Raw genomic sequence first — 7,526 nt, forward strand, 5'->3', positions numbered from 1 at the left:
AACATTGAGGAGAGTAGCCTTTTCTGGGTGTTTGGAGTCATACCTTGCGGGATTGGTGATAATCTGAGAAAGATTTAGGGAGTCCCATTACTTTAGGACTTGGACAGGTGGTTTAAACATGTCCACGTTTAGGTCACCTATCAGGACAAATTCAGACTTAGTGTAAGGGGCCAGTAGAGAGCTTAGAGCAGGTAGGGTGCAGGCCGGTGCTGATGGAGGACGATAGCGCCCAGCAACAGTCAACAAAAGCTATTTGAAAGTTTAACATCTCTAGGATAGGGGGCAGTATTTTCACATCAGGATAAAAAACATACCCGATTTAATCTGGTTATTACTACTGCCCAGAAACTAGAATATGCATATAATTGTTTGATTTGGATAGAAAACACCCTAAAGTTTCTAAAACTGTTTGAATGGTGTCTGTGAGTATAACAGAACTCATATGGCAGGCAAAAACCTGAGAAGATTCTGTACAGGAAGTGCCCTCTCTGACCATTTCTTGGCCTTCTACACTCTCTTTATTGAAAACTGAGGATCTCTGCTATAACGTGACATTTTCTAAGGCTCCCATAGGCTCTCAGAAGGCGCCAGAACGTTGATTGATGACTTTGCAGCCCATGGCTGAAAAACAGTAGGGCATTTGGTAATTGGTCGATCTGAGAACAATGAGACGGGTGCATGCGTGCAGGTGAAGAGTCCATTTTTGATTTGAGTCTTTGAATGAAAACAGGGTTTCCCGGTCGGAATGTTATCGCTTTTTTACGAGAAAAATTGCATAAAAATTGATTTTAAACAGCGTTTGACATGCTTCGAATATTTAGACATTTTTTGTCACGATACGCATCCGCGCATCACCGTTCGGATAGTGTCTTGAACGCAAGAACAAAACAGAGGATATTTGATCATAACTATGGATTATTTTGAACCAAAACAACATTTGTGGATGAAGTAGAAGTCCTGGGAGTGCATTCTGATGAAGAACAGCAAAGGTAATCACATTTTTCTTATAGTAAATCTGAGTTTGGTGAGTGCCAAACTTGGTGGGTGTCAAATTAGCTAGCCCGTGATGGCGAGCTATCTACTCAGAATATTGCAAAATGCGCTTTTGCCGAAAAGCTATTTAAAATCGGACACCGCGATTGCATAAAGGAGTTCTGTATCTATAATTCTTAAAATAATTGTTATGTTTTTTGTGAACGTTTATCGTGAGTAATTTAGTAAATTCACCAGAAGTTTGCGGTGGGTATGCTAGTTCTGAACGTCACATGCTAATGTAAAAAGCTGGTTTTTGATATAAATATGAACTTGATTGAACAAAACATGCATGTATTGTATAACATAATGTCCTAGGAGTGTCATCTGATGAAGATCATCAAAGGTTAGTGCTGCATTTAGCTGTGGTTTTGGTTTTTGTGACATTATATGCTAGCTTGAAAAATGGGTGTCTGATTATTTCTGGCTGGGTACTCTGCTGACATAATCTAATGTTTTGCTTTCGTTGTAAAGCCTTTTTGAAATTGGACAGTGTGGTTAGATTAATGAGAGTCTTGTCTTTAAAATGGTGTAAAATAGTCATATGTTTGAGAAATTGAAGTAATAGCATTTCTAAGGTATTTGAATATCGCGCCACGGGATTCCACTGGCTGTTGAGTAGGTGGGACGATTATACCCTAGAGAGGTTAATGCTTAAAACCAGCAAATCAAATAGTTTGGGGACAGACTTGGAGGAGACAACCGAGCACTGAAGGTGATCCTTGGTAAAGATTGCCACTCCTCTACTTTTGGAAGATCTGTCTTGCTGAAAAATGTTATAACCAGAAAGGTTATCATCAGTATTGAAAACACTCTTCCTTAACCACGTCTCAGTAATGACCAACACATCTGGAATGGAGTTGTGAACCCACACTTTCAATTGATCAATTTTAGGTAATAAGCTTCTAGTGTTAACGTGCAGAAAACCCAGGCTTTTACGAGAGCAGAAATCAGTGAAGCAGTTATCAGAGCACAAGTCAGAATTGGGGCAAGCAACAGTAGATGGGCCAGGGTGTACATGCACATTTCCAGATATCATCAACAGTAATACAATTGGGGCATGGAAGAGGACAGGGAGAGCTCTGCAGTGTTGATTTATGACATCTGAATGTGAATCAGATGGCAACAAGATCATATTATACAGCAATTTCATCAGGTAACATGAATACAAAGCCGGAGAGAGGTGGTTAGAATAGGGTGGGAGGCCAAAAGTCAGTGTAACCAATAGACAGTTAGAGTCCCGAATGTGGGAGCAAACATAGTATGTCCCACAGTTGGGTAAAGAAAGTTTGTAGTCAACAAAGTATGCAGGAGTCATGAGGCAAATAACAAAATGCACAATCATTTTTAGAAATATATAACGGCTTGGGGCTAGCCATTGTAAGTTCAGAGTCACTCGCCCCAACAGTGCGTGTGTGCTGGAGGCGAGCGGAAGCTCGAGAGAGAGGGGTCAGCGTGGTGGGGGTACCTGTTCCAGACAGGGGGAGACAGGCCAGGGCAGACGGTGAACAGACAGGGGGAGACAGGCCAGGGCAGACGGTGAACAGAGAGGGGTGAGTGTGGTGGTGGTACCTGTTCCAGACAGGGGGAGACAGGCCAGGGCAGACGGTGAACAGACAGGGGGAGACACGCCAGGGCAGACGGTGAACAGAGACAGGTGAGTGTGGTGGTGGTACCTGTACCAGAAAGGGGGAGACAGGCCAGGGCAGACGGTGAACAGACAGGGGGAGACATACCAGGGCAGACGGTGAACAGAGAGGGGTGAGTGTGGTGTTGGTACCTGTACCAGACAGGGGGAGACAGGCCAGGGCAGACGGTGAACAGACAGGAGGAGACAGGCCAGGGCAGACGGTGAACAGAGAGGGGTGAGTGTGGTGGTGGTACCTGTACCAGACAGGGGGAGACAGGCCAGGGCAGACGGTGAACAGACAGGGGGAGACAGACCAGGGCAGGCGGTGAACAGAGAGGGGTGAGTGTGGTGGTGGTACCTGTACCAGACAGGGGGAGACAGGTCAGGGCAGACGGTGAACAGACAGGGGGAGACAGGCCAGGGCAGACAGTGAACAGAGAGGGGTGAGTGTGGTGGGGGTACCTGTACCAGACAGGGGGAGACAGGCCAGGGCAGCCGGTGAACAGATTGCCAGGTGGAATCCAAGCAGCAGTGCAGCAGGCAACGGGAGTAGCTTGGGAGAAGCTTTTATTTCTGCAGGCAGATTTCTTGTAGAAAATGCCAGTGGATGGTCTTTGAACAGCAGGGGGAGCGGGGCTTCAGAGGACGCTTCAAATACTACTGACACTAGTTGGGCCCAAAGGCCTTTTACTTCACACCTTAGTGCTAATTGAATTTGTATCTGGCATGTCCTTGAAAGCATGGGAGCCTTAACTCAGCATTCAGTCCCCATAAAGTAAAATATATCATTGTAATGTACTTTCATTTTGCTTTTTCTTCTTGGCTTTCAAAATAGCATCAGACCAAACACTACTCACTTAGTTCCAGGTTGGATGGTGTCCTCAGGTCTCTGCTGTTTGTTTGCTAGAGAACCCTCCGTATAGCTTGGAAAAAGAAAACCTTGGAAGCAGTAATCTCTCCAGTTAATTTTGGTCAAAATTAGGTTGTGGGTTTGGAGTTTTGATCTGGAGCGAAGGCCATGCTGTGGAGGGTAGCATCCTGCATATGTACCTGCCCAAAAAATCCAAATCTATCCTTTTGTAAAAAACATGTTAAACAATGTGAGGGCTCATTAAGCTGTGTGATCCTGCTGTCGTCTTCCTCTATCCATCTATACCTGCTCTCCTCACCGTGACCTCTGACCCATTCTGCTGTCCTCACCGTGACTTCTGACCCATTCTGCTCTCCTCACCGTGACCGCTGACCCATTCTGCTCTCCTCACCATGACCTCTGACCCATTCTGCTCTTCTCACCGTGACCTCTGACCCATTCTGCTCTCCTCACCGTGACCTCTGACCCATTCTGCTCTCCTCACCGTGACCTCTGACCCATTCTGCTGTCCTCACCATGACCTCTGACCCATTCTGCTCTCCTCACCATGACCTCTGACCCATTCTGCTCTCCTCACCGTGACTTCTGACCCATTCTGGTGTCCTCACCGTGACCTCTGACCCATTCTGCTCTCCTCACCGTGACCTCTGACCGATTCTGCTCTCCTCACCATGTTCTCTGACCTTTGACCCGTTCTGCTGTCCTCACCATGATCTTTGACCTCTGACCCATTCTGCTGTACTCACCATGTTCTCTGACCACTGAGGAAATTAAAGACTTCTATCTGCTGACTGACTGGTGTGCACACTGTAGACTACTATGAGTTAGTGGTTGTTACATGCAGTGTCATACGCTGGCCACTAGGTGTCCCCAACCATTCATATGGTGACAGTTACAGGCAGTTCAGTTGAACCTTTATTCACATACTGGCATAAGACACTGAACAATAATAAATACATCTCATCAAAACACACACACACAAATATATACACACACCAATATATACACACATACCTCCATTATATACAGTATACACACTCAGTTTATTAGATACACCATCCCTTTCACGATAATGAAATCGCTGCTACAGACAGCGAGTCACGTGGTCGTGACTTGCTATATAAAGCAGGCAGGCATTGAGGCATTCGGTTACTGTTCGATTGAACATTAGAATGGGAAAAACAAGTGACCTAAGCGATTTTGAGCGTGGTATGATTGCCGGTGCCAGGGGCGCCGGTTCTAGTTTCTCAGAAACGGCCAGCCTCTTGGGAATTTCAGGCACGACAATGTCTAGGGTTTACCGAGAATAGTGCGACAAACAAAAAAAGCATAAAGTCAGCAGCAGTCCAGTGAGCAGAAACAGCTTGTTGAAGAGAGAGTTCGGAGGATAACAGACGGGCCACAAACAGGCAAATAACGGCACAGTTCAACAGTGGTGTGCAGAGCATCATCTCAGAATGCACAACTCGTCATAAATGGACTATTATAGCAGATGACCACCGGGTTCCACTCATATCAGCTAAAAACAAGAAGAAGACGCTCCAGTGGGCACATGATCACCAACACTGGACAATTGAGGAGTGTAAAAACATCGCCTTGTCCCACAAGTCCCAGTTCCTGTTGCATCATGCTGATGGCAGAGTCAGGATGAGTACATGTCCCCATCCTGCCTGGTGTCCACCGGTACAGGCTGGTGGTGTAATGGTGTGGGGAATGTTTTCACACCACACCTTGAAGAATCCATGCCCCAAAGAAGTCAGGTTGTTCTGGAGCAAAGGGAGGTCCGACCCAGTACTAGATGAGTATACCTAACACACTGGCCACTGAGTGTACATATATTAAAAACAAAAAACTACATTTTAAGTGAGAATAGGCACTGGTCTGAAGTATAGGAAATTCCCATGAGCTCCAAAAATGCCTATTCCACCTATTCTCTATCAAGGGTTTCCAGCACACAGCTTCGACCTACTACAGTAGTTATGTTGGTATTGTACTTCAGACCTGTAGGCAGGTTGCTAAGGATTCAAACCTCCTCATATAGCCTGATTCATACAGTACTATTAGAGGTGCAAACCAAATTGATGGATTCTTCAAACACCACAGTAAGACAGTATCCCATCACGCTACCTTTTTATGCTTCATTTGTATTAAATGAAAGCAACCTTTGCTTTTATACTTACAAGACCATCAGGCTTGATTGATCTGTTTTGTCTTGTAACGCAATGCATACCTGTATTTCCTTAAAACTTTATTTAAAAAAAATATGTATTTGAGAAAAATGATCATATTTCTGGGGTTAGTTAGTAACAACATAACAACAGGTTGTGGTGTGTTGGACACAGTAGCTCAGATAAAGAGCCGGTCTGCATTCCTGATTTCTGGAACTGGTAGCTTACCTGTGTAATATTGACATAAGCTCAGGACCACTTGTTTCAAACATGGTCCTGTTTATCAATTGCTGTGCTGATCAATGGACAGTTCATTACCTCTGTCAAAATAATACGGAGCTTAAAATTGTTTGTACTTGTATTTATTTTTGAAATAAAGATAGTGACGCAACAATACACATTTACAATAGGCCTAAATCAAAAAATACGTACAGCCAAATCATTGATATATACATGTAATGAACACGGGGGAGACAGAGAGATGGTTTCAAGCGCAGGGCGCAGCAGGTGTTTATTGGAAAGGACCACAGGAGAAGGCAGGTAGCTGGGTCCAGGGGCAGGCAGAAGGTCATACACAGGGGGTCCAAAAGGGCAACAGTACAGGCAGGGAAAAGGCTAGTAACGTAGTCTGGGAGATCAGGCAATAGGTTGATAACAGGGAATCCAATATGCTAAAGTACAGGCAGGGAATAGGCAAAAACGATCATACACGGGAGGAGTAACTCACGGGAAACCCAGATTTCTGAAAGACGTGTGTCACAAAATAAACAATACCTCACAGTGATGGGGTGCAAAGAACTGAACTAAATAGTGTGTGATAATGACATACAGGTGTGTGAACAGGTGATTAGAATTCACGTGATTGGGATCTGGAGAGTGAGCTGCGTTCAGGGGAACTAGGTGTTTGAGAGTGTGAGCTGGAAAGTGGGCTGGAAAGTGAGCTGCGTTCATGGAATCTAGGTGTTTGAGGAGTTGGAAGCAGACGTTACAATACACCACCGATCAACATTTTGGGGTCACTTAGAAATGTCCTTGTTTTTGAAGTAAAAGCAAAAAATTTTTACCATTAAAATAACGTCAAATTGATCAGAAATACAGTGTAGACATTGTTAATGTTGTAAATGACTATTGTACCTGGAAATGGCAGATTTTCTATGGAATATCTACATAGGCGTACAGAGGCCCATTATCAGCAACCATCAATGGCACGTTCTGTTAGCTAATCCACGTTTATCATTTTAAAAGGCTAATTGATCATTAGATAACCCTTTTGCAATTATGTTAGCACAGCTGAAAACTGTTGTGCTGATTAAAGAAGTAATAAAACTGGCCTTCTTTAGACTAGTTGAGTATCTGGAGCATAAGCATTTGTAGGTTCGATTACAGGCTCAAAATGGCCAGAAACAAAGACCTTTCTTCTGAAACTTGTCAGTCTATTCTTGTTCTGAGAAAGTAAGGCTATTCCCTGCGAGAAATTGCCAAGAAACTGAAGATCTCATACAACGCCGTGTACTACTCCCTTCACAGAACAGTGCAATCTGGCTCTAACCAGAATAGAAAGAGGAGTGGGAGGCCCTGGTGCACAACCGAGCAAGAGGACAAGTACACTAGAGTGTCTAGTTTGAGAAACAGACGCCTCACAAGTCCTCAACTGGCAGCTTCATTAAATAGTATCCGCAAAACACCAGTCTCAATGTCAACAGTGAAGAGGTGACGCCGGGATGCTGGCCTTCTAGGCAGAGTTGCAAAGAAAAAGCCATATCTCAGACTGGCCAATAAGAATAAAAGATTAAGATGGGCAAAAGAACACAGACACTGAACAGAT

Source organism: Salmo trutta, chromosome 13, assembly GCF_901001165.1.
Source record: "Salmo trutta chromosome 13, fSalTru1.1, whole genome shotgun sequence".
NCBI classification, from domain to species: Eukaryota; Metazoa; Chordata; class Actinopteri; order Salmoniformes; family Salmonidae; genus Salmo; species Salmo trutta.